The sequence below is a fragment of the Hirundo rustica genome, chromosome 7, assembly GCF_015227805.2.
Source record: "Hirundo rustica isolate bHirRus1 chromosome 7, bHirRus1.pri.v3, whole genome shotgun sequence".
NCBI lineage: Eukaryota > Metazoa > Chordata > Aves > Passeriformes > Hirundinidae > Hirundo > Hirundo rustica.
This window is the reverse complement of record NC_053456.1, coordinates 35,019,768-35,046,876: the sequence shown is the minus strand read 5'-3', so window position 1 is coordinate 35,046,876 and position 27,109 is coordinate 35,019,768. Positions and strand designations below refer to the sequence as shown.

Below are 27,109 nucleotides of genomic sequence, written 5' to 3'. Positions count from 1 at the left end.
GAATGCTGAATTTTCTAGCATTCCCACCCCTACCTGGCACTTGCTTTTCCTTAGCAAAACAAAGCAGTTTTGTTTTGTAAGATTTCTGAATTTTTGATGGAGATATGCTGGGGGCGTTTGGTCTTTTATAGTTTCTGTGCCTTACTCTGCTTTTTCCTCCCTGTTCCTTCAGAGAAGTTGACTCTGGGCAGCACCACCTGCACTGAGGGGGATGGTGGGACGGCACCAGAGCATCCCTGAGGCTGCAGCTCGGTGACATCCAACCGAGTCCCAGGTGCTGAGCACAACCTGACCACTGTCAAATTTCCTTCTTGAGGCAGGTACTGGATGTGTGGGCAACCATTCCATGGCCAGTTGCCCTGATGGGTTTCTCCTCTTCCTTGCCGTGCATCTCCACAGCACCACGAGCTTCCCTGCAGCCCAGGTGACCTTGGGGAACTGCAGCCCTGCTGGCTGTGTCACCAGGGCTCTGTGTTTCAGCGAGCGCAGCGTGGATTTCTCCAGCGCTCTGTCTGTGAGGCATGTGGAGGACAGGCCATGGTTTCTGTGGAGGGAGGTGCCTTCTGCTCCCAAAGCAGGCTGGCACATCCATAATCCATGCCCATCCTCACGCCAGTTGCTGCCTGTCCTCTGGGCCTCGTGACATTGATTCTTGACACACCAGGCTGGCCCAGGGAGCCTGGCTGGAGAGAAAATTTCCTGCTGGAGCAAGAGAGATGCCTCTGTTTATCACCGCAGCATCTGCAGCCTGCCCTGAGCCATGGTGGTAAGAAAGGGGAGTTGGACAGCTGTGCTGTTGTGCTCTGGTTTGCACAGCTGGAGAGAGCACGGTCCCATGGGGTACATTGATCCCAGAGAGCTGGATGTGGCCAAGGAAGGTGTGAGAAAAGAGTTTGGAGAGATACAGAACCATAGAATATCCTGAGTTGGAAGGATCGCTGATGTCCTGGCCCTGCACAGGGCAGCTCCAAGAATCCCACGATGTGCTTGGGTTTGGGGAAGGGCAGGAAGAGCTGTGGTGCTCCTTGCAGCAGAGTAAGATGCACCGATGGAGGGGCAGGAGGAGGAGAGCAGGGGGTATTTATTGTTTGCCTCTTTTCTCTTTCCCTTTCTGCCCGCCGTTTTCCCAAATGCCAGCCAGGACAAGGACATGTGAGACACAGCCTGCAGCAAAAGGGAGCTCCTTTCTCAAGCCAGCTGAGAGAGGTGACATCTGATACTGGCTGCATCCATAAGGCTGAAAGCACCAGTACCCAGCTGGCATCACGGAGGCCAGGATATCTCCCTGGGCCTCAGGGCAGCAGAGAGCAAGGTAAGTATTTCTTTAGAAGTCCCTTAATAGGGGGGCACTTCAAAAGATCACTCTTGGAACTCCCACTGCAGAGTTGAGTGGCCAGCCATGTACACAACCTTCTGTGCCCATGGTTTTCAAGTATAGTGGACTTTGGATAGCAGTCGTCTGCCCCTAAAAATATATTTGTGCATCTTTTTAATAGGTCCAAAGACTTTCCAAGCCTGGCCAGAAAGGTCTAAAGAGTGATGGGGCACATTAACCATCATCCTGGGGTGAAGGATCAGCACATGGCTACCAGGTACTTTGGAATAATGGCACTGTTGTTTGTGGTGTTATCATCATCATCAGATATTGTCATCATTATTTTCTGAACCGAGGAGAGTTTGATATGAAGAATTTCCATATTGTTTGATAAATGTATGTGCCTCAAAAAAAAAAAAAATCTCAAATCTAATGTGAAATCTCACAATTACAGGATGGTTTAGGTTGGAACCTTAAAGCTCATCCTGCTCTGCCCCCTGCCATGGGCAGGGACACCTCCCACTATCCCAGGTTGCTCCAAGCCCCGTCCACCCTGGCCTTGGACACTGCCAGGGATCCAGGGGCAGCCACAGCTTCTCTGGGTACTCTGTGCCAGGGTTTCCCCACCCTCACAGTGAGGATTTCTTCCCAGTATCTCATCTATCCCTGCCCTCTGGCACTGGGAAGCCATTCCCCCTGGAACTTGTCCTGTAACTCCAGGCCCTTATCCAAAGTCCTTCTCCAGGTCTCTTGGAGCCCTTTTAGGCACTAGAAGGCTCTAAAATAAATGTTTTTAGCTCCCATTTAATTATTTTACGCTGAAACTTAGTTCGGTTTCTTTAATGGGTTTAGAAGCATTTATGTTTTATATTCCTTACCTTCTGCTGACATATCCCTGCCCCTTCTCCTGACACGGGGGCTGTTGCTCTGCAGCTGTGAGGACTCCTGCCCTTGCTAACAGATGTACCATTGTTATTACATTGCTAATGTTCTCCCACGTGTCTTTCCACTGAGCAGAGGAGTGTTCCAGGGCTGTTTGGTGTCATGGTGTCCCATCTCTGCTTTAAATTTCGCCATCCGTCCCAGTCCTTAATTCCCCTTTTCCTGGCCAGCTGTGGCTGCTAAACCTTCAAGTGGTTGCTAAACCCTCAAATGCATCCAGGAATATTTCCAAGCTGAACAGGTGGACCAAGTGTCACATCTACCTTGCACAGTCCTCTGTACTGGTGCTGGGTTCCAGCCCCAGCTGTTGCAGCCATCTCTGGTGGGTTTGGCTCTCCAGAGGAGGAAATGTCTTTTTCAAGCTTGCCCAAGAACAGTTTGCACCTCTGAACTTGCTGCCTAGTCACAGGATGTTTCATGCCAGAAACTCCCTTGGCTTGAGTTTGAAATATATCCAGTATTAAAAATCCCAGCTCAGGCTGATGGTGGCCTGGCCACACAAGGGGAAGGGAGCTCTCGAGGGAGAAGGAAACCTATTTTCACCTTGGCCCTAGGCACCGTCAATAGCTGGGATTACTGTGCAGAGAGCAGAGCTTGGCAGGGAAGGATCAGACAAACAAGCAATGGGAGTTCTGCACATAAAGTGGAGGAGCTCAAAGGAGGATTGAGCTGGTCAGCCCAGCATGGAGAGGGGCCTTTGAGGGCTGCCTGCAGAGCAGCTCCTGTGAGACAGGGCAAGATCAACCTTCTCTTTCCCCTCAGCAGGACTGAAGTACCTGCGGCGAATGAGGATTTGAAAAAAGAGGGAAGGGAGGCTGGGCAAGGCTGTGGCAAGCTGGGAGAGGAACGGGCTGAGCATTATCCGTGCTGGCTGAGCTCCCGTGGAGGTAATCTCGTAGTTATTTTAGTCTCCAGCTGGGATGCAGCTCTGATCCCAGCTTTTGCAATATCCTGCCAAGCCCAGGCTCCAAATCTGCCCTTGCTGGCTCTGAGCAAGGCAGGACCATGTGGTGAGAACCTGCCAGCATAAATCGAGGGGAAAGACCCTTACACTGCTACCTTTTTGTGCCTTGCTGTCCATTTTGGGGCTCCTGGGAAGGGGCTCTAAACCTTAGGCTTGGTTGCTTGGTTTGGGGTTCCCTGCCCCCCCCCCCCCCCCCCCCCCCCCCCCCCCCCCCCCAATAATACTCAGATTTAAAGACAAAACTGGAGCATTTGTGTCCGTGCCTCTCTCTGCTGAATAGTTCCTTGCTCTCTAAAACCATTCCATACGAACTTGAGAGCTCTCTCTCCTGGGATATGCTTGATTTGGGTCTGTGTCCTGGAAATACATGAGAAGGCCGTAGAGAAGCTCAAATCTGAGCTCCTCCCTGTTCATCAGCAGGGCTGGCTGCTCCTCCAGCAGTATTTCTGTACCTTCCTTGGGTGTGGAGTAAGTTACAAGGATCATATCTCCTGGACACACTGGCTACTTGCTCTGGGTGGCTTCAACCTCCCTGATAAGCTCAGCAATGCTCCTCAACCAGCAAGGCTGGGTTGAATCAGCTGCAACTGCTTCTGGTCTTCATACCCACAAAGATTTGAACCCTTGCCCAGTTTCAACTGGAAACTGCTTTGTTTTGGTGGGTTCTCAGAGATGGATCAACAGATACTCTTTGGAGTTTGGTTTGCTTCTTTGTTTTCAGGATGGAAAAGAAAAACCCAGCTGGTTTGGGGGAAAAGGGAGGATGGAAAGGCCTCTATTTAAAGCAAGCTTTGCTTTCCTAGCCAGGTTGTTTTAGGAAGTCTCCATATGCCTTGAAATAGATTAAGTGTTGCTCCAGGGGCCATTGTGGAGAGTGAGCACTGTAAAAATGCAGATTTCAGGGAAAGCCTTATGCACTGTGACAATTTAAAGTACCCCCAAAGGGCATTAATTCAGGCAGAAACACACTTTATTTGGAGCACATTATGAATGAGACAGGGGAACAATTTTTTTGCTGGAGATGGGCAGAGGATCAATTAAGCAGAGCAGAGGGCACAGAGCAAGTCAATTTGCAAAACGTCAAAACACAGAGGAGGTGGCTACATCCTGTCTGGTTTCCAGGGTGTTCTCTCCACTGGGATGGAGCTGGGGAGCCTGAGTGCCTCTGGCATCCCTGGAGGAGGGTATTTGCCTGCCCTGAGGAAGAGGCTCAGTGTGGTGCCTTGTGGGCACTCTTCCAGAGCCATTGGGTATCCCCTTGGCTCTGCTCTTCCTCCTGGTTGTCCTGATCATCAGGGTTGGGGGCATTTACCAGTGTGTTGGGACAGTTGCTGAGACTCAGCTGTGTCGCTCCAGGATCAGCTCTCCAGGTGCTAACAGCTCACTTGGCTGCATGGAAATACTGGGAAACCAAACCCTGAGCATTTTTGGAGACAGAAAAAGGAAGTCCATTTGTGTTTTTTGGGTCAAAGGAGGAGCTGACTGCTTTGGAATTGAATTGATCTTCTTTTTGAAAGGAAGGGAGGGCAAAGTGCTCAGAACTACAAAATCTTACTGGACACCAAATCCAAATTTTTTAAATGGGTGAAGGAGATATCTCAAAGAATAAAGGAATATTTTTCTTCCCAGAGCCTATCTGAAAGTGGCTGGGGGAAAAAAGCAAGATGGAAGCCTTAAAACTCCTTGGGTGTGCATGTTTTTATGCTCCATGGGATGTGCCCGAGTTAACAACTGTGAGGACCACGTATGTCCTTCTGAACTTCAAATTTCATGACCTCAAAGCATATCCTTAATGACTAAAAGCATCCTTCTGAATTTTGAGAAACCGTACATCCTGCTGAGTGCTCAGAAGTTAATTGGACTATGAGGAAAAAAAAATCATTCCCTGGCTAGTGGGTGGTGGGCAACCTAGAATGGTCATATGGCGTTTTTTGTGGACACGGTTTAGGGGTGAACTTGGCAGTGCTGGGGAATGGTTGTGCTCAAGAACCTCAAAGGGCTTTTCCAACTTTAGTGATTCCCTGATTCTGTAATTCTCCTGCCATCTTGTGTCACTTGGTGCAGGCCCTATAACAAGCACAGGCATTCTGCTGCTTCTTATCTTGAAGGACCTGTCCAGAGGTAACTGAGGGTTTCATTCAACACAAAAAGCCCTCAGTTTCTCACTGTGCCACCAACCCCTAGTAAGAAACTGCTCATAGCTCTGGACAAGACATGGGATTTTTATAAAAGGACAGCTCTTCCCACTCCCTGGGAGTCCAGGTCCCTGTGTAGATACTTCCATCGATGAAAACATAACCATCATATTTATGCTTTGTTGTGTTTGCTTTGGCCACGCTGAGATTTCAGTCCCTAAAATTCCTGCTGTTTCTCGCAGTGGCTGAACATGCCCAGCCCTGGTAACTGTCCCGCGAGCTTCCCCTCCATTCTGGCTCCTGTGGTTGGAAGCAGTGACCCACAGGCTTCAGCTGGAATCACAGAGAGCAGCACAGCAGCTTGGAACAGCCTTCCCTCTGGGAGCTGCCCGACTAATGAGCTGTGTCATGGGCAAGTCTTCCTGCCTGCAGTGAACCCTGGGCAAGCCACTGCCAGAGGCAACTCCAGACTGGGGGTTGTGGATAACCTTGTCAGCAGGCTGGTCGTTCTGCTTGTTTGGGTTTTGTCACTGTGTGTCCTGATACATGGCAACATTGACAGCAGCAACGCCAGACATTTCCTTGTGAGGTGTGTGAGGGAGATGGATGTGCCTCGCCACCCTCGAAGCAAAGAATCTCTTCTTAATAGCTGATCCAAACTTGCCCTCTGTCACTTGGGAGAGCTGCTTGGATTTCATGGGAATGAGGAGTTTTGGTGCATTTGAACCAAAAAAAAGCATTTCTGGGGATGGCAGGTGCATTTTGTTTCTGTCTTTGCCTTATCTCAGATGCTCTCTAAGGTCTGTTTCAGCCCCTATCATTCCACGATTCTGAGATCCCTTTAGCAGGGAAAATTCTGATTTGCAGCCAACACTTAGCTCTCTGTGTTTGGAAGATATGTATATTATAGACAGGACTGGCAGGGCTAGCCAACATTTTCCTTTAAAAAATACAAGCAGAGAGGAAACTGGGTTTCAAATGCAATGAGTGTTCATTTGAGTGTTTGTTGTTTCCAGGAAAAATGCTGGCATTTTTGTTGAAATACCTATTTAAGATGTGTTTTGTATTGCAAAGGAAGCTGGTTTGGGTTTCTATGAAGAATTATTTATTTATTTATTATATCTCCTGAATCCTGTGTCCTAAAGATGGTATTTTCCTAAGCTGCAGCCAAAGTACTTTATGGGGTTTTAATCCTTTGTATCTGCAGAAGTGTTTTTTTTCTCCCACCTCACAGAGTCCCAAAGCTCTTCCTGTGATTCCCTTGTACTGTTTCCTAGAGTTTATTTTGTACTGGATGTGTTTGCAATCCCCAGGAATGCATCGCTCCACCTTAGCAGGCAGACCTGAGTCCCAGGGATTTATACCAGAGACTGGCAGAGCTCTCTGGCTTTCTGAAACTGGGATGTCAGGAGCTTGATGCCTGCAGGAAGGTCACTCTCCTGTGTTCCAGTGGAGGCAGAAGGCATGGGGTGCCTGTGGTGTACCCACATAATTTCTCATATTCCATTATGCCCTGGTTTGAAAAGACAGGTGTCTGCTAGGGAGAGGCAGGCCTCTCTAGGAATGGGGAATTCAAATCCTTCCCTCCGTGTTATTATAATTTGGAAGATTAAAAAATATCTTTTCAGTCAGAGCTATGGGGAGAGGAGTAACAGTCCTTGACTAGTAACTATAACAGGACAGACAAACAACAACAGCAATTATAATAATAGTAAAACAGAACCAAGAACCCCAAGGGGCAAACGGTGGAAACTCCGGTGCTGATGGCTGGAAGCGGTGGATTGTCCTCCGCAGGCAGGGGGGTGTCCTGGCAGGTGGAGCGAGCAGTGCCGGAGAACCCGCAGCCGCTGGACCCGGGCTGACCCAAAATCCAGCAGGGCAGGCAAAAAACCTCCGAATTCCTGGGCGCTCCAACAGATAATAGAATTCCCAGGACCAGACTCCTCCATTAACTGTGGACTCCACACAGCTTCCAGTCGCCGACCGTCCTCCCCGGAAAACCGAGAGCAGTGAGCCCACCACCCTCAGCTCTTGGGAGCCTTTTCCCTCCCCCAAAAACTAAGTGATCAACTTCCTTTGTCCGGGTTGACCACCCTTTAACTATCAGTATTTAGTCTCCTAGCAACTTATGGGGGGGAAAAAATTCCACAGGAAAACTTAACCCCCAACACATTAAATATCTGCAGGGGTCTAAGAGTGGCACGAGAGTTTGATACTGACTGTTTTTTCCCCATGCGCTTTTCCCCTGTGGCAAAGCTCCCTCAGCCCCAAGAGGGAGCTGCCATTTCCCTGGGAATGCAGTAGGATCTCCAGGGTTAAATGCCACATGTGTGGCTTGGCCTGAAAATCTCACCAAAGGCATCACCTTCACTGTGGGGGGATGTTAATTGATTTGCTAGCACCTACCCCTTTGTTTGGAAATAGCCAAATCCTTCCTGATGTTGCTCTGGAAGAGCCTCTACAAAGGCTTTTCCAATGCTTCCCAGAGCAACACCAGAGGAAGAGCAGAGGGTGAAGGAAAGTTTAGTAGGTACTTAGAAAACTCACCCCCAGCCACATTCCCTTGGCTGAGCTAGAGCTTGTCATTCCCACCTCATGGTTGGGGATCCAGGGCTGAGCTTCAATAGCTGTGGCTGAGTAGAGATCCCAGTAGAGGGGCTGGTCAGGGCCGCTAAGGTTTATTAGTGCCCTCAGCACCCTGACAGGGATGAGGAGAGATTCCTTGACAGCAGTTTTGGGATTAGCAGCTCCCTGACTGGAAATTTTAGGTGAGGAGGGAGGATTGTGAGGTGAGATGAGGTGTGAACTGATCTTTTCCACAGTGAACAAGGAGGAACTGGCAGGTTTGGAAGTTCAACCCAAGTCACTTTACTGGAGAAGTTGCTTCTGCTTTTCCAAAAATACACCCTTGAAAAGCTTTCCAAGTTGGGCAGCCAAGAGTAAAGCCACCCAGAGCCACCGGTTACACCATAGTGAAAAATGCTGCACTCACCTGGTGAGTCATACTGGGCAGTAAAAAATGCTCCCTGGGGCTGCTGTTTGTGCACGGGCCGATGTGCTCGCATGGGTTTCCTAAGTTATTCTTGCATTGCCCTTATGACTGTTGCTATTAATTACTGAAAAAAGAAAGAGCCTGATAATGTCAGGACAGAGAGGTGAAGGAGAGCTCCAAGCTGCACGAATCTCTTCTCCCTTCTCTTGAAGGCAGACTGTAATGACTGGGTGGCCTTTTCTAAGCTTCTGTGTCTTCCTTACATCTGTAGCTGAGGAGAACCTTAAAAAGCAAATACAAGAGAAGACAGTACACGGCTCTCTGGAAAGAAGGGAACCATTCAGGGCATCTCCCTCTGATTTGATGTGACAGCAGAGCACTCTAAGCACTGTCTCAGGAAACCAAGTATAGGCAAAATGCTTCCATCTCCTGCAGCCTGTCCCCTGCACTTACTGCTGAGATACGACTGCAGTTCACTGACTATGTCATGTCTGGCAGGAGGGTCTGTTCTCAAGTGTATAAGACAGCTTGAGAAATGAACAGACAGACAGAAATGAACTTCTGTAATGGCTCAAAAAGTGAAAATGGCTCTTCTGCCTGCTCATTTCGGGCAGGCAAGTCAAGAGAAAGCCTTTGTGGCCAACTCTGCTGAAGCCTTTTGCCAAACCCATTTGGCATCCTGGCGGGTGCAAATGCCTCATTGTGCAGGTGCTGGCAGTCAGGGTGCTACTGTTCCTGTGCACACTCTGGTGCTGTTTCCGTGGGGTCCAGAGTGACTTGGGCAGCAGCGACTCCGCAGCCCCGCTCGAGGGGACGTCGCCGCCCTCCCCGTGGTGGCAGCAGCTCTGCGGCCCCAGAGCTCTGCGTCAGGGTGGCCTCGGTCACAGCACCGCAGCCTGGGCAGCCACGAGGGCCTGGGCTGGCCGCCAGCCCTGCCTCTGCCCGCTGCCCCTTATTGGCAGCACCCAGCGGCCGTGCCCTGGCAGCGTGCCCCTGCCTGCGCTCCCTGTGCCCAGTCATCCCAGCCGGGACACCTCGGGGGAGTCCCCACCCTTCTGGTGGGGTGGTGTCCCCGCCTCGAGGGCTTCTACCGTAGGCCCGCCAGGTCTGCTTTGGGGAAGCACCAGGGCAGCCGGGTGGCAGGAACAAGGCGGCTGCCTGGGGGCTGCTCATGGCCTCTGACACCCAGTTCCTCAGGACTTCCCACCACCCCAGCCCCTCAGGGTCTCCCTCAGCCCGGCCGAGCTGCCTGGCAGCAGCGCCGCAGCCCCGCAGGAGCTCCAGAGGAGCCCGTTCAAGAGGCACCTCGGAGCCCTCAGCCATCCAGCCAGCAACACACGGGCAGGAGGACACAGAAGGCGCTTCCTGGCTGGTACAGGGCGTGTGACCATCTCCGGGCACCGGTCTCGCAGCGATCCCCGCAGCTCGGGCCGCTGCCCACCCGCTCTGTTGGCAGTGCAAAGGCTTCAGTGGGACCACCACAGCCCAAGGGGCTTCTGGCCATTTTCCCTGCAAGGCTGCACGCCTGGGCAGCTCGCTGAGCGCAAGCACCCTTTTCCCCCCTCTTCCCCTCTGCCCTGCATGCTCTGGGCAGCAAAAGAAATCTCCTTGCATCCTATTTTAAGACATTGTATATTTATAGACTAAAGAAGAACAAAAAAGAAGAGAAGAATAATCTTGAAGGAGAAGAAAATCTCCACTGGCTCAGGTGGCCTTGGCCTCAAGCAGACAGAGTGTCCCGGATCAGCTCTCTGCAGAGCTGCAGCACCGCAGCCAGCCGAGGCGCGACAGTCGAGGCCGTGTCCTCCATACCCTACGGAGCTCATTTTGCAGGTTCTCGAACATAGAATATCGAGATCTGTCTATTGCCCAGAGGATATAGGAGGTTTGAAGTGCCAGGCGACAGATGGCAGGACTGACATCATCTGCCATGTCTTCAAGGGCTGGAAGAGAAAGGAACAGAGCCACGGTCGGATCCCGCAGCTGCGGGGACCCGAGGAGAGCCCCCTGCTAGGGCCAGTCCAGCCCGCTCTTGCCGCGGCCAGGAGGGAGCAGGGACCAACGGGATCAGCCCAAAGCTGCTGGACACCAATGCGCCACGTGTCCCTGCAATCGCTGTGTGCTCTGCCCACGCCCTCCTCGTCCGCACAGGGAGCAGAGCCCCCGCAGCCCGGCCAGGGCTTGCGGCTTCCCCCGCCGGCCCCGCTGACAGCCCGCTGCCCTCACTCACCTTTGTAGATGAGCTGGAGCTGTTCCCGCTGCCTCCTCAGGCTCCGCCCGCAGATTCCTGTGAACACAGAGCCTGTCACGGTCCCAGGGGCACAGCTCCCTGCCAGCGGCACAGCTGCCGGCCCTGTGGCCACACAGCCTCCTGGCCCTGGCGCTTGCCGCCTGCTGCCGCCCAAGGGCACGGCTGCGAGAGGGCGGCAGCAGCCCCGAGGCCAGGCGGGGCTCCAGGGCGCCGGGCCCGGACGCCACTGCCGGGGCAGCATCCAGGGCCGGGGCCGAGCTACGGCGGGCTGGGGAGGGAGCTGGGGCTCGTGGCTCACCGATGAACCTGATGGCCGCCTCTCGCAGGGGCTCCTGGGGGCTCTCCAGGTATGGCAGGGCCTGGTGCAGGAGCTCGGCCACTCGGCTGCTGTTCTCTTGCAGCTGGAGAGAGCGGCAGGAGGGAAGGGTTGGGGTGGGCTCAGCCCCCCGGCCGGGCTCTCACTGCACCCAGCCCCAGCCTCCCGTGCCCGCACAGCCCTGAGGCCTGGCCAGCAGCCGCTGGCGCCGGGCTCTGGAGGGGGCAGAGAGCCGAGTGCTGCCCGGGCCTGCCTCGCCCATCGGCTCGGGGCCACAGGAGCCTGGAGAAGAGCCCACACGGGCCCTGGATCCAGCACTGGGCAGAGGCACAGCTGCCAAGCCCACACACCGAGCACCGCAGTCAGGGGGCTTCTCCAGGCTGAGGCTGGGGCTTCCAGGCCGTTCTTACCAGGCACTCGCTGAACATCCACAACTTCTTCTTCTTCACTAGTTTTTCAAGATCCCTCCTCTTTAGGAACATGGCCGCACAAAGCAGTGTTGCCCAAGAAGCCTGGAGAGCAGCAGAGACACGTAGATGGCACCACAGCCCAGGCTACAGGAGCCGCGTCCCTGTGCCAAGTCCTGGAGGGCCTGCAGCCCGCAAGGCGCCAGGGCAGGAGGCAGCCGAGCCCCCTCCCAGGGGGACACACCAGCAGCCCACGAGTCCTCACCTCTGCCACATCCTGGTCCTCATCATGGCAATGGAAGAACAGTGGAAGCAGGCTCTGGCGTACGTGTGTCTTCAGGGCCTTTTTTTCCTTTTCCACTGAAACAGTCACCGATTTTTGGAAGAGCAATATGGACAGCAGCCGCACCTGGCTCTTACACTGTATGAAAGGAAGAAAAAAAGACCTCAGCCGTGGCTGCTTGGGGCTCAGCCAGGCGCAAGCCTGCAAATCCACGTGGCATCAAATGCCTGGGCAGCACCCAGTGGCTGTGGCTGGGGCTACAGAGCCTTACGTGGTCAAAGAGTGGCAGGAGCGCCTCAGCCAGCTGCAGGGCAAAGGGGCTGGGTATCAGCAGGGCCTTGTCCAAGACTATGAAGCTGAGTAGCATGACTGTCGTTTGGACTATTTCTCCATCTGGGTCTTCCAGGAGCTCCACAAGACTTTCAGTCAGGCTCCACATTTTTTCAGTCTGTGCGGAACACAAGTCTGTGAAACGCCACCCTGGTGCTGCAGGGCCCAGAGGCCAAAGGCCTGTCCTGAAGCCCTCGGGCAGCTGAACCGGGAGGCAGGAGAGCTGGGAGCAGCTGCCTCAGTGCCCAAAACCCAGCGCAGCCCAAGCGACTGCGCTCCCCATCCCCATGCTGCCCGCACGGCTTCAGCCGCTGCTCCCTTCTCACCATCGAGGGATCGTCAGTGAGCACAAGGAGTGCCCTGAGCGCCAGGTGACGCCTGTCCCTGGACTCGCTCCGCAGGAGCCTTGACAAGATTTGTAGGACTCTGTTACGACCGCGTTCACTCAAGTCCAGGCAGTCAAGGGCCTGAAAGGCACAGGGCAGTGACAGGAGACCCGGCTGCCAGGAGCCCAGGAGCGCACAGGGCTGGGCCCAGGCAGCAGCAGCAGCAGCGCGGGGCGCGGGCACCGTCCCAGGCAGCTGCGGCTACGAGAGGGCAGAGAGCTGGGAGGCAGCTCAGCCAGGCAGCGCTGGCCTTCAGGCTCACCTCCACAAGGAATGCCAGGGCGGGCAGATCCCAGCGTGTCTGCCGTGTGCTCAGCAGGCGGAGCAGGTAGCGAGCGATCCGGGAACACAAGGGTGTGGAGACGCAGGACATCTCCCTGGCAGGAGAAAAAGTAACCAAGACTGTGAGCTCGGGGGACAAATCTCTCCCAGGGCCGACTCACAGAGGTCTGGTCTTTCACCACCATTCTGCAAGGGGACCTGAGCCATTTGAGAGGCGGCTCCTTCTGGGCAGCCTCCTCTCCCAGACTTTCCAGCCTTTTTGGCAGACCCTCGGTGACCAGGCCATCTGGCCCACGACCACGGGGACTGTGCGGGCCACCCCGGGCACAGGGAACAAATGCCTGAGGCAGCGGGGAGAAGGGGGTCTCACCTGGCCAGCAGACCCACGGCATAGTGGTGGGTGTCCGCACAGAGCAGCGTGTCCCAGCCACACTTGCGTTCCATTGACACCACCACATGCTCACAGTGCATTTCACAGAGCAGGGACTTCAGGGTCTGCACTGCAAAGCTGTGTGCAGAGCAAAGCCCCGGTCACGCTGGGAGCACTGGCTGCTGCCCTGGGGACGTGGCAGGCACAGGAGGACTGGGATGGAGCACCTGTTGGGGCTAGTGGCAAGGCCATGTTGCTTCTGGCATGCCTTCCAGAAGGTATCGACCTCCTCTGGTATATCCAAAGTGCTGAAGAACACTTGGGAGAGCAGATGCACAAAGAGGCGGGCAAAATACACCGACACCATATGCGGGACACAGGGCACCTGGAGGATCTTCCACATCACCACAGTTGCCTGCAAAGGACAAAGCATCCCGAGACAGCGCTCGCTGCCGAGGTGTCCGTGCAGCAGGGCCCGAGCCTGGCCGGGAGAGGCCAGGGGAGACGCAGGGGGAGCACCGGGCCTGGTGCCCCCTGGAGCTGCCCCTAGGCCAGGTTTCATCCCCGTGCCTGGGGCAGGGAGATGCAGCAGGGCAAGGAGCATGAAAAGCTGCTGGAGAGGCAGCCTTGGGGTGAGCAAAGGCCACTTCCAGAAACTCACAGCCAGGGCAAAGACTCCCGTTTTGTCCCCATCAGAGGTGCACGTGCTGTGCTCTGGCCAGTTCTCCAGCACATCGACGAGTTTCAGCTGCACACGCTCCGCGGTCCTGGGCGAGCACAGGATCGTCTTCCACATGGACATAGCAGCTCTGTGGGGTCAGAACTCGGTCTCAGCGGGGTCTCAGACACAGCGCCGTGGCCTGGGCAGCAGCAGGGAGCTGAGCTGGCTGCCAGCTCTGCCTCTGCCCACTGCCCCTCACCAGCAGCGGCCAGGCAGCCCAGCCCTGTGGGGACAGGCCCCTGAGGGGCAGGGAAGAAGCATGGCAGCAGGCTCGGGGCCTGACATGCCAGGGCTGGGAAAGGGAGCAGCCAGAGGGCCCTGGAATTCTCCTCTGGTCACACACCTGGGGCAGGCTGTACAGGATAATGGGCTGGGGTGCCCTGAGCCCTCTGGGCAGGTGGGCCCCATACCTGTCACACAGTGGGGCCACACGCAGGAGAGTCATCACCACGTCATCGGGCTGCGCGTCGGTGAGATCCAGCAGGGTCCTGAACAGCTTGTGCTCAGAGCCCTCATTAGCCATGAGCCAGTGGTGGATGTACCTCACCATGGCGGGCACCTGGAGAAGGCACAGGGAGACTTGCAAAGCTGCCAGAGGGAGTCATGGTTGCCCAGCTTCCCCAGAGAAGTGCTGCCCTTCCCACCACACTGCCATGGCCTCAAAGCTTCCCAGGGACCAGCAGGCGCGGCTTGGGAGGCCAAGCAGTTCCTGGGAGGATCAAAGCCTGGGCACAGGCTGCTTACTTGCTTTGGACTGGAAAAACCCTCCTCTACAAGCATATCCAGCAGGGCAGCACTGGTCTTGGTTTTGAAGATGGGAGAGTATCCTCTGACCCCAGTGCCCATGGCGCTGGTCTCTTCCTCCCGAATTCTCTTGATGAATTTGCAAACCAGCTGGAGGAGAAGGGCAAGAAGCCAGGGATGTTCCATGGAGCGCTCCAAGCACGGTGCTGGGCTGAGCAGCGACGGCAGGCCCAGCCCAGGTCGGGGGGATGGCCGCAGGTACCTGCGCTGTTGTGCGGAAGAGGCCACGGGCGGGGTCCTGCTCTTGTGTCCGGTCCAGGGCTGCATCTGGCAAAGAGCGAGCGCAGCTGCTTTGGCTGCGGGAGAGGCCGGAGAACAGAGCCCAGCCCTGCGCTCCCCAGGCAGGGAGAGCCCCGGGATGCCCCAGGGGATGGAGCAGGGCCGCTGCGGGGTTCAGCTCCAGCCCATCTTCTGTCCTGTGCAGGGGTATGTCCCCAGGGGACGGGATGCCATGCGATGCCATGCGGCCAAGCTGGCTGCAGGCACTGGCCCTGCGGCCCGGCTCTGCCACTCACCCTCCTGCAGTGGCTGGAACTGCTGCACCTCTTCAGTCTCTGCAGCTACTCCAGGGCCGCCTTCCTCCTCGTCCACCCAGGCCAGCTTGGGCACTCTCGGGGGTCTCTGCTCCACGTCTGTTATAACACTCTTCCACCCTATCCATGGGTACAATGGCATGACATGCAATGGGTTGGGGCCAAGCTGGCTGCAGGCACCGGCCCTGTGGCCCGGCTCTGCCACTCACCCTCCTGCAGTGGCTGGAACGGCTGCACCTCTTCCGTCTCTTCTGCTTGGGCAGCACCAGGGCCTTCTTCCTCCACTTCGTCCATCCAGGCCAGCTTGGGCACTCTCGGGGGTCTCTGCTCCATGTCAGTGACTGGATTTATGGCTACTTGCAGGAAAGTTGGCTTGGAAAACCTCCGAGTCGGCAAGTCCTGCAGTTGTGCCTGGAAGGCACCTGCAAGTCTGAAGTACTGGGGAGCATACAGGACTGCAAGTCTTGCACTCTGGTCTCGAGGGCTCCTGCCACAAGGACAGGAGTCTCCTCGTCAAGGATTGTGCTCTGGTCTTGAGAGCACCGGCAGCAGGGATGGGAGATGCCTCGGAAAAGCTCCGGGTCAGACAAAACCGAGTGTGCTGTGGGGGGGGCTCCTCACGACACCGCTCTATCCCGTCCGGTCCCGTTGCGTGCTCCGAGCACTGTGGCGTGGCTGCGTCGCCGCCGGCACCTGTGTCACCACGTGTCACAAAGGGCCCTTTGACACCCTGTCCCATTCCATCCCATGGCAACCATGCTGTCACCATGTGTCACCAAGGGCCCTTGCACACGCTGCCACCTGCGCTGGGGCTGCCCTCAGCCCACCCAAAGTGGCCCAGGTTGAAAGGATTCCCTCAGCCCGGGTGTCCAAGACAGCCCAACAGGATCTTTAGGAGCGGCTCAAGCCAGCAGCAAACGCTGCCCTGCTCTGCGGGCTCAGGGCAGCAGAAGGAGCCCCCAGGGCTGCCGACGCAGCCGCCGTGGGAAGGGCACGGGGCCTTCCACAGAAGCTGGCACGGCCTCCTTGGGACACGTCCCGGCTGGTGGCCATCCTAAACCCGCGGGTGTGACACAGACACGAGGCACGTGTGGGCCGGGGCAGGAATGCTGCTCGGACCCCTGGGGCCCAGGGAGCACTGAAATCGGCGGGTGTGGCAGAGTCCCCGCCCAAGCAGACCTGCCACCCCCCTGAGGCCCGGCAGCGCTGCTGTCATCTCCTGCCCCAGAGACCTGTGCCCCGGGGGGCTTCTGTGCCGGAGGGAGCCAAAGCCAACGTGCTCTGGGGGCTGTGCTCCTTCTCCTGGGGCTGTGGGCAGGAGCACCTGCAGCAACTACTGGCAACTCTTGGTAGTTGTCAGATGATGTTGCTCCTTCATGGAATGTTTGGGGGTTTTTTTCCCATAAAAGGGAGTGGCAGTAGCACCAGAGCACCATCAGCTGCTGAGTTTCCCAGGACGATTAGATTGTACAGAGACACTGTCATGTTTCAATGTGACCTTCTGTCTCTTCTTCTGGGAAAAAATGTTAGCTCTGTCTCTGCTGTTCAACGCTCCAGTTGCTGTGTGTCTGTCGGTGCTGTAGCTGATGCAAGGCAAAGATTACCTCCAGACCCAAAGAGTCTTGTCTGAAAAGTCACTGGCCTGCATCTAATTTTAATTGTTTTCTGTGTTTTCTAGAGCCTGCTGATAATTTTCAAGGTTTTCTCCCTATCCTTAGGCCACATTCTCTGGATGTTCTGCTCTTACATCCTTTTGCATTTAGTGAAAGTTACCTGCAGTGACCCGTCGATCAAAGCCCTGGGAAAACTTGAACCCCTGGGTGAAGCCAGGCAAAACATCGATTTCCCACGTCTGAAGGCATTAACTGCCAAGCACTGTCCCCAGTGTCACACCCTGTCCCCTGTAAGTTTTCCGATGCCATTTAAAAGGGGTTCCCAAGGGAAGCAAGTGAAATATTTTTGTAATTTCCGCATCAGCATTAAAATCCTTGACCAGATAAATCACATGTCAACCTTTCTAGGATTTTTAAGTACCAAAGCAGTCATTTTTCACTCTGGATTTTTGTGTCTCTGAACAGTCAGCTTTTAGTTTTAGACACTACAGAAAGTCTCTGGTGTTCAGCTATGCCTTTGCATCAATGTACACTCTTGATGATTACTTTAGGCAGGAGCAGCAAACCCAAGAATGAGCCTAACAGGCTATTCCTGTGTTCTCATGTCCTGCACAGCACTGAGGACTCAGGAGTCTCAGGGTGCACAGGAGGCCACAAAGACTTTGGGATGCTGAAATGGACCAACCTGGTGCCTGTGCCCGGGCTGCACAGGGCTGAACGGCAACTGGATGACCTAACAACGGTTGAATGGACATACCATGGCCCATTGGAGACTCCTATTCCTAGTTCTGTGAGCTACAATATTCAGCTGTAACCAGCTGATTTTTTCATGTTTGCTTGAAATCCAGGAGAGGAAAAGGGAAACATGGAGAAGTGCTCTTCCAATTCTAGTGACAGCTGTGCCTGCCCACCACCTGTGCCCATGGCGGGGTGGTTGGAACTGGACGATCTTTATGATCCTCTCAAATACAAAGCGCACTGGGATGCTGTGATTCCCCAAGTGGAGAGCAAAACTGAGCCATATAAGTCTCTGCTTTTCTTCAGCGCCTACTGCTTCTTCCATTGCTCCAGGCAAGTCCAGGATTTAGTTTCCGAGCTCACGCATGTGTCTTTAAGGTGCCTGCATGGAGGAGAGGGAGGGCCGCTGCAGCGCAGGGCTCGTGCGCCGTCAGAGCCTCTGTCTCACGATGGCACCAATGCCGCTGCCTTGGGACGCCCGACTGTGCAAGGCGAGCCTGGCCTCAAGGACGGCCATCGGAGTCAGTCAGGGGCACAAGCTGCAGCTGAAGCTGCCAAGCGTTACCATGGGGCTGGCAGGTGGAGAGAAACTTACTGTGGCCAGCTCTGCTGAAGCCTTTTGCCAACCCTCAGGCAATTGTGCCCACGTTCTCCTCCCATTTGGCATCCCGGCTGGTGTGGATGCCTCACTGCGCACGTGCTGCTGTTCCTGTGCACACTCTGGTGCTGTTTCCGTGGGGTCCAGAGTGACTTGGGCAGCAGCGACTCCGCAGCCCCGCTCGAGGGGACGTCGCCGCCCTCCCCGTGGTGGCAGCAGCTCTGCGGCCCCAGAGCTCTGCGTCAGGGTGGCCTCGGTCACAGCACCGCAGCCTGGGCAGCCACGAGGGCCTGGGCTGGCCGCCAGCCCTGCCTCTGCCCGCTGCCCCTTATTGGCAGCACCCAGCGGCCGTGCCCTGGCAGCGTGCCCCTGCCTGCCCTCCCTGTGCCCAGTCATCCCAGCCGGGACACCTCGGGGGAGTCCCCACCCTTCTGGTGGGGTGGTGTCCCCGCCTCGAGGGCTTCTACCGTAGGCCCGCCAGGTCTGCTTTGGGGAAGCACCAGGGCAGCCGGGTGGCAGGAACAAGGCGGCTGCCTGGGGGCTGCTCATGGCCTCTGACACCCAGTTCCTCAGGACTTCCCACCACCCCAGCCCCTCAGGGTCTCCCTCAGCCCGGCCGAGCTGCCTGGCAGCAGCGCTGCAGCCCCACAGGAGCTCCAGAGGAGCCCGTTCAAGAGGCACCTCGGAGCCCTCAGCCATCCAGCCAGCAACACACGGGCAGGAGGACACAGAAGGCGCTTCCTGGCTGGCACAGGGCGTGTGACCATCTCCGGGCACCGGTCTCGCAGCGATCCCCGCAGCTCGGGCTGCTGCCCACCCGCTCTGTCGGCAGTGCAAAGGCTTCAGCGGGACCACCACAGGCCAAGGGGCTTCTGGCCATTTTCCCTGCAAGGCTGCACGCCTGGGCAGCTCGCTGAGCACAATCACCCTTTTCCCCCCTCTTCCTCTCTGCCCTGCATACCCTGGGCAGCAAAAGAAAGATCCTGGATCTTTGTGTTGACAACAGCAATTTCATATTTCCATGCTGAGATGAGGTCTTCCCTGCAGACTCAGGTCACCTGAGCAGATGGAACTCCTGGGATTAGTCATTCATAGACTTTCACAGAGGAGGCTTCCTACCCCTCACCCTTCTGCAAGTAGTCTTGCACCTTCTGAAACCTGGAGAATACGGAGCTCTCTGTGCAGCTCTTAAGAGGTGCAGGGTTTGAAGTGCCAAGCTCGAGACGGCAGGACTGATGTCCTCAGTCAGGTCCTGAAGGGCTGAAACAGAGAGGAACAGAGGTCAGATCCCGGAGCTGCGGGGACCCGAGGAGAGCCCCCTGCCAGGGCCAGCCCAGCCCGTTCTTGCCGTGGCCAGGAGGGAGCAGGGACCAACGGGATCAGCCCAAAGCTGCTGGACACGAATGCACCACGTGTCCCTGCAATCGCTGTGTGCTCTGCCCACGCCCTCCTCGTCCGCACAGGGAGCAGAGCCCCCGCAGCCGGGCCAGGGCTTGCGGCTTCCCCTGCCGGCCCCACTGACGGCCCGCTGCCCTCACTCACCTTCGTAGACGAGCTGGAGCTCTTCCTGCTGCCTGTTCAAGAACTGCCCTGCAATCCCTGGGAACACAGAGCATGTCATGGACCCTGGCCCGGATGCTGCTGTGGCAGAACAGGGAGGGAGCTCGGGCTCGTGGCTCACCGATGAACCTGATGGCCGCCTCTCGCAGGGGCTCCTGGGGGCTCTCCAGGTATGGCAGGGCTTGGCTCAGGAGCTCGGCCACTCGGCTTCTGTTCTCTTGCAGCTGGAGAGAGCGGCAGGAGGGAAGGGTTGGGGTGGGCTCAGCCCCTCAGCCGGGCTCTCTGCACCCAGCCCCGGCCACCCGTGCCCGCAAAACCCTGAGGCCCGGCCAGCAGCCGCTGGCGCCGGGCTCTGGAGGGGGCAGAGAGCCGAGTGCAGCCTGGGGAGGCATGGTGCCACCTCGCCCTGTGGCCCCGCTGGGCCGGGGCTCCATTGGCACCTGTCTCAGGGCCACGGGAGCCTAGAGAAGAGCCCACGTGGCCCAGAGAAGGGAGCAGCATGTGGGGCACAGGCTGGCGCCCCTGGTTGCAGCACTGGGCAAAGGCAAGGCTGCCACCCCCGCACACCGAGCACGACGGTCAGGGGAGTTCTCCTGGCTGAGGCTGAGGCTTCCAGGCTGCCCTTACCAGGTGCTCGCCAAACCTCCATGGTTGCTTCTTCACCAGCTGCTTCAGATGCCTCCTCTTCAGGAACTTGGTGGCACAAAGCAGCGTTTCCAGAGAAGCCTGTGGGGAAGCCGAGATGCGTAGATGGCACCACAGCCCAGGGTACGGGAGCCGCGTCCCTGTGCCAAGTCCTGGAGGGCCTGCAGCCCGCAAGGCGCCAGGGCAGGAGGCAGCCGAGCCCCCTCCCAGCGGGACACACCAGCAGCCCACGAGTCCTCACCTCTGCCACACGCTGGTTCTGGTCATGGCAGTGGAAGAACAGTGGAAGCAGGCTCTGGCGTACGTGTGTCTTCAGGGCCTTTTTTCCCTTGTCTATTACCAGCTCCATCACCTCTCGGAAGAGGCGAATAGAGAGCAGCTGCACATAGCTGTTCTGTATGAGAGGAAAAGGAAAAGAACCAGCAATAGTTTCTCCAGGCCCACCTGGGTATAGGCCTGAAAATCCACAGTGAAAATCCTGCACCAAGTGTCTGGGCAGCACCCAGTGGCCATGGCTGGCGGCACGGAGCCTTACATGATCAAAAAGTGGCTGGAGCGCCTCAGCCAACTGCAGGGCAGTGGGGCTGGATATTAGGGTGGCTCTGTCCTGGATCTCATTCAGGAATACAGAGAGGATCAATACAGCCACCTCTCCGTCTGCATCCTGCAGTAGGCCCATGAGGCTTTGTGTCAGACTCCGGATACCTTCCGCCTGTACAGGACACAATGTTGCACTGTGAAACTATGAATTGTAGAATCATAGCATATCCTGAGTTAGAAGGGACTCCCAAGGATCATCCAGTCCAACCCCTGGCCCTGTACAGACACCCCAGCAATCCCACCCTGTGCCTGAAAGCATTGTCCAAACACTCCTTGAATTCTGGCAGCCTTGGGGCTGTGATCATTCCCTGGGGAGTCTGGTCAGTGCCCCAGAACCCTCTGGGAGAAGAACCTCTGTCTATCATCCAGCCTGAACCTCTCCTGACACAGCTCCAGCTGTTCCCTTGAGTACTGTCACTGGTCACCAGAGAGCAGAGGTTGGAGCTGCCCTTCCACTTCCCTGGCAATGAAGCTACAGATCGCAACGAGGTCTCCCGTCGGTCTCCTTCAGGCAGAACAAGTCAAGTGCCCTCAGCCACTCCTCCTATGGCTTCCTCTCTAGATCCTTCACTATTTTCATATCCTCCTTTGGAAAATCTCTAATAGTTTCATGGGTTTTTTACATTATGGTGCCCAAAATTGCACCCAGCATTTGAGGAGAGGCTACGCCGCTCCAGAGCAGAGCAGGACATTCCCATTCCTTGCCCAGCTGGTAATGCTGTGCCTGACTCAGACACCCCTCCTGGCTGCCAGGGCACTGTTGACTCCTACTCTCCATCACAGGATCTCCACAGGTCCCTTTCCACAGTGCAGCTCTCCGGTCTCTCGTTCCTTGCTCTAGACACATGACCAGGCTGCCCATGCCAGGTGCAGTGTCTGGCACCTGCCCTTGTTGGTCTTCATATGGTTGGTGATTACTCAGCCCTCAGATTTGTCTCTGCAGGGCCTCTGCCCTTGAGGGAGTCAGCAGCGCCTCCCAATGTAGTATCATCGGCAAACTTATTTAGTATTTCTTCAAGTGCTGTGTCCAAGTCATTTATGAATAGTTGCACCACCAATGCCACTCTGGCACTGCTACCGCACCCTGCTCCTGTGGGGCCCAGAGGCCAAAAGCCCGTCCGAAGCGCTCAGGCAGCTGAACCGGGAGGCAGGAGAGCTGGGAGCAGCTGCCTCAGTGCCCAAAACCCAGCCCAGCCCAAGCGACTGCGCTCCCCATCCCCACGCTGCCCGCACGGCTTCAACCGCTGCTCCCTTCTCACCACCAAGGGATCTTTGCTGAGAACCACGAGGCCTCTGAGTGCCAAGCGACGCTTTTCCTTCGATTTGCTCCGCAGGCACCTTGAAATGATCTCCAGGGCACTGTCACTCCATTCCCTCATGTCATGACACTCAAGGACCTGAAAGGCACAGGGCAGTGACAGGAGACCCGGCTGCCAGGAGCCCAGGAGCGCACAGGGCCGGGCCCAGGCAGCAGCAGCAGCAGCAGCAGCGCGGGGCGCGGGCACCGTCCCAGGCAGCTGCGGCTACGAGAGGGCAGAGAGCTGGGAGGCAGCTCAGCCAGGCAGCGCTGGCCTTCAGGCTCACCTCCACAAGGAACGCCAGGGCGGGCAGATCCCAGCGTGGCTGCCGTGTGCTCAGCAGCCCCAGCAGGCGGAGCGCAATGCAGGAGCACAAGGGGTTCAAGGTATGGCGCATCTCCCTGGAAGGCAGAAAAAGGCACCAAGACCCTGAGCCAGCAGGGGCAAAACTTTCCCAGGACTGACTCACACAGTTCTCGTCTTTCCCCGCCACCATCCTGCAAGGGGACCTGAGCCTTTTCGGAGGCAGCTGCGCTTGGGCATCCTCCTCTCCCAGCCTTTTCCAGTCTCCTTGGCCGTGCCTCATTAACAAGGCCTTCTGGCCCACAACCACGGGGACTGTGCGGGCCACCCGGGGCACAGGGAACAAAGTGAAGGGGGTCTCACCTGGCCAGCAGACCCACGGCATAGTGGTGGGTGTCCGCACAGAGCAGCGTGTCCCAGCCATGCTTGCGCTCCATTCCCACCAGTAAATCCAGGCACCGCAGATGGTGGAACAGTGCCCTCACAGTCTGCACTGCAAACCTGTATGCAGAGCAAAGCCCAGGTCACGCTGGGAGCGCTGGATCCTGCCCTGGCAACATGGGAGAGATGGGATGGAGCACCTGTTGATACTGGTCGGAAGGCCATGTTGCTCCTGGCATTCCTTCCAGAAGGTATTGACCTCCTCTGGTATATCCAAAGTGCTGACAAAAACTTGGAAGAGCAGAGCCACGAGGAGGCGGGGGGAACACTCCATAAATGATGCTGGGCACCAGGGCAGGCAGAGAATCTCCCAAACCACCCTGGTTGCCTGCAAAGGACAAAGCATCCCGAGACAGCGCTCGCTGCCGAGGTGTCCGTGCGGCAGGGCCCGAGCCTGGCCGGGAGAGGCCAGGGGAGACGCAGGGGGAGCACCGGGCCTGGTGCCCCCTGGAGCTGCCCCTAGGCCAGGTTTCATCCCCGTGCCTGAGGCAGGGAGATGCAGCAGGGCAAGGAGCATGAAAAGCTGCTGGAGAGGCAGCCTTGGGGTGAGCAAAGGCCACTTCCAGAAACTCACAGCCAGGGCAAAGACTCCCGTTTTGTCCCCATCAGAGGTGGACACTCTGTGCAGTGGCCAGTCCTCCAGCACACAGAGCAGTGTTGGCAGCACCTTGTCCAGTGCCATTCCTGATGAGGCTATGTTTCTCCACATGATTGTAGCCGCTCTGTGGGACCAGAGAGGAGGGCGTCTCAGCCACATCACCATGGCCTGGGCAGCTCTGGGGGCCCGGGTGACAGAGCCCTGGTGCCCTGAGGGGCAGGGAGAGAGCATTGGCAGCAGGCTGGGCGGCTGACATACGATGCCTGGGAAACAGAGGACCTGGTGGCTCCTGGAATTCTCCACCTGTCTGTCAGACTCCACTGGACAGGCTGTACAGGGTGATGAGCCCTAAAGGCCAATGAGCCCTGAGGCCACAAGGAAGGTGGCTTCCGTACCTGTCACATGATGGGGCACAGCGGAGGAGGGTGACCGCGACATCAGTGGGGTGTGCCTCAGTCAGCCTCAGGATGTCCATGAACAGCCTGTCCTCTGGAGATGCATTGAATACAAGTCTCTGGTGCATGTTTCTCACAAAGTCTGGCACCTGGAGGAAGCACAGGGAGAGCTGGAGAGCTGCCAGAAGAGCAGCTCCCCAGCTTCCTCTGAGAAGTGCTTCCCTTCCCATCACACTCTAATGTCTTCAAAGGCTGAGAGGGCCCAGCGGACCTGGCTTGAGGAGCCACACAATTCATGGGGGTATCCAGCCCTGGCCACAGGCTCCTTACTTCATTTGGGTGGGAAACAAGTCTCTCCCCAAAAAAATCCAGGTTGGGAGCAGAAGCCTTTGTGTTTGCCATGCTCTGAGTGGGTGTGATGTCAGTGTTGGCCATGCGGTCAGTGTGATGTCAGGGTTTGCATCCTCCTTCTTCTCCAGGCCATGCTGCAAGGTCTCTCCCTTCTCCCACTGAGATCTGTCCCTAAGGGCAAATGGAGAAAAAAAAGAAATTATTACAGCCTGGGGACAATAAGGAACAAGGTGGCTGCTCAGGATCTCCCTGTAGCACCACCCTGTCCCATTGCTTCCTCTGGACACTGTGGCCACCAGCAGATGTCTTATGATGTGTTACAAAGGGCCTTGTGACACAGGGCCACATTCCTCCCCACAGTGCCCACCATCACAAAGGGCCCTTGCACACAGTGCCAAGTGCCCTGGGGCGTCCCCCAGCCCAGCCAACCTGCCCTGCTGTGGGGCAGCTCTGAGGGAGCTCTACAGGAATAAAAGACACGCTGATTCTCCTGACCCCACTGGGACACACAACTGGAACAGACAGTTCTTACCCTCCATAACCATTGGGGGACATATGGGAGCCCCAAAATCAGAGTGTTCTGCCTTAACAGATTCCAAAGGGTGATGATCCTGCTCCAAGCAGTGCAAAGGATCCACTGCCACTGAGGTTGCCCACAGGCCAACCCATCTTGGTGTTGTTCCTATGACCTAGGCAGATCTAGTGTTGGTTATTACTGCCTGTTTGTTTGCCCTTATTATTGTTGATTGATATATCTCTTTGTCTCTTTCTGCTGTAGGATGAGAAGCCTGTGTGGAGGTTGCAGTGTGACCCTCTGGGACAAAAAGAAAACCCTGAAGGAGGAGACTGAGGGGAGACCTCATTGTGTCTGCATCCTCTCCTCATGAGGAGCAGTGGAGGGACAGCTCCCATCTCTGCTCTCTGTGATGAGTGACAGCACCCAAGTGAATGCCTGGAGCTGTGCCAGGAGAGGTTGAGGCTGGGGATCAGGAAAAGGTTCTTCCCTCAGAGTGTGCTGGGCACTGCCCGGGTTCCCCAGGGAATGGGCACGGCCCCAAGGCTGCCAGAGCTCCAGGAACGTTTGGACAGCGCTCTCAGGCACAGGGTGGGATTGTTGGAATATCTGTGCAGGGCCATCCTCAAAACAACCCATCCCTCCAATCCACATTCCTTTGGATGAACATGACCTCTCTATCAGTAAACTCATATTCATGGCCACTGCCTCTCCAGGCTTTTCAGTCTTATTATCACTGTTTTTTCAGTCTTATTAAAATTCACAGAAAATTTTGCTATGAATATTTTCCCCCCCTCCTTTTAAATCGTGAATGGGCACTTCCCGGTGTGCCTCAGTGCTAGCTCCAGGTGAGCGCCGATGACGCTACAGGTGCAGCTTGTTAGTGCACGGGCAGCGGGGTAATGGTCTCGCTGCGTGTTCCACTGGGAAAAATCTCCTGTTTTACAGCTTAGGCTGGCTTTCAAACAAGCAGGGCATCCTCTGGATCCAGCCCTGACTCCAGACTGTGCAAACGTGGTTGTCTGTGTGAGCATCCCTGGGAAGCTCGTCCTTTGAGATAGCCTCGAACGTTCTCCTAGGCAGGAACCGCCGTCTGTGTCCTGCCCATGTGTTGGAAGATCGGCAGAGGGCAGGGCAATCCCACCGAAGGATGGATGAGGATCTATATACCAGGATCCGGTATCCCACAGCAGTGCCGTGGGAGGCGCCTACGATGGAGAGGAGGCCAGAGTGCTCAGTCGACCCCCTTCCCAGGGAGGGTGCAGCCAGCTGGGCAGGGTCCCTGGCAGAAAATAGGGTGCCAGTGAAAGTGCTCTTGGAGGTGCCAGAATTCCTTCTCTCCGCATCCTTTGGGAGACAGGGAGCAAGCTGTCTACAAGAGTAGTGTGAGGTCCACCCAGGAAGCAGCAGCTGAGATAAGCTACCTGTTGCACAGGTGCAAGGTCCATCTGGACACGGAGACATCAATAAGCACACCCTCCCAGAGCTCAGCCAGGAGTGAGCTCAGGTGCCTGGGGCTGGGACTGAAGGATGTGTGGGTGGGGACCCCAGGTGAGGCCAGGACACCCCTCAGTGCCCTCAGGGGCCCAGCACTTGGGGTGGCCCAAGGTTTGACAGGATGAGTGCCTCGAGGGCACCTCCTCAGGATGGGGGCTGTGGGGGGCTGCATGGTCGTGGTGCCCATCTCCATGGCCAGCTCCCTGCAACCTTTTCCAGTGTGGACAGGACTATACAGATTTTTTGGGAGCTGGTTCAGGAAAGGGGGGGAAGAGCTGGGCACTGTGTTTGCAAAGAAGTTCTGCCAGAGCCCAAAGTACCCCAAACACCTGGTACCTTTGCTTCTGTGAAGTTCCAGGAGTACCTGGGTCGTTGAGCTTTGGAAAGGGTCATTGGCTCCTCAAGGCTGACTTGCTCGTGCTCTCCTGGACGCTTGGCTTTCAGGGGTCCTTGGCACTTGGAATGTGAATGTGCACAGAGGAGTCTCATCCCCTGGAGATGCTCTTTGCCCATCCCAGCAGATGGGCAGCAGAGAAAAGCCCCAACTTTCCTACCCATGAATTGTAGCCAGAGAAATTAAGCAGATGAGCGTGCAGATGTGCTGCCGGGGTAATGTGCCAGAAAGACAATTTCTGCCTGGGGCTGGAGGCCAGGCAGGGGTGGGGGAGCTGCACCTTCTGCAGAGGCCTTGGGGAGGCGGGGTGGAAGGCAGAAAAATCGTGAATCCACAGCCTAGATCAGCAGCCTTCTTCCTGCAGCAACAGCCACGCTCATATGCAGCAGGAAGTATGGAGAAGCAATTGGAGATGAAAAAATAAATAAATCACAGGAGGCAACTGCTCAAGGGACCCCAGCCCTGTGGAGTACACCGGGAGCAGAGAGGTGCTCGCTGCCCAGCAGGGCACTGTGAGGGGAGCACAAGGAGCT

General features: G+C 56.4%; 1 protein-coding gene across 7 annotated transcripts in view; it reads left to right on the top strand.

The window, feature by feature from the left end:
• Positions 1 to 25,386, top strand: part of LOC120755159 (aryl hydrocarbon receptor-like) — a 48,206-nt gene extending 22,820 nt beyond the window's left edge. Inside the window, exons 12-15 of one of the 7 annotated variants that reach the window (XM_040069806.2) lie at positions 173 to 766; positions 1,138 to 1,312; positions 1,497 to 1,592; positions 24,950 to 25,386. The gene's annotated coding sequence lies outside the window, so the exon portion shown is untranslated. Of the gene's footprint in view, positions 1 to 172; positions 767 to 1,137; positions 1,313 to 1,496; positions 1,719 to 24,949 lie in introns of those variants that run through there. The other 6 variants (XM_040069812.2, XM_040069805.2, XM_040069811.2 and 3 more) reach the window with 6 other exon arrangements.
• The last annotated feature ends 1,723 nt before the right edge of the window (positions 25,387 to 27,109 follow it).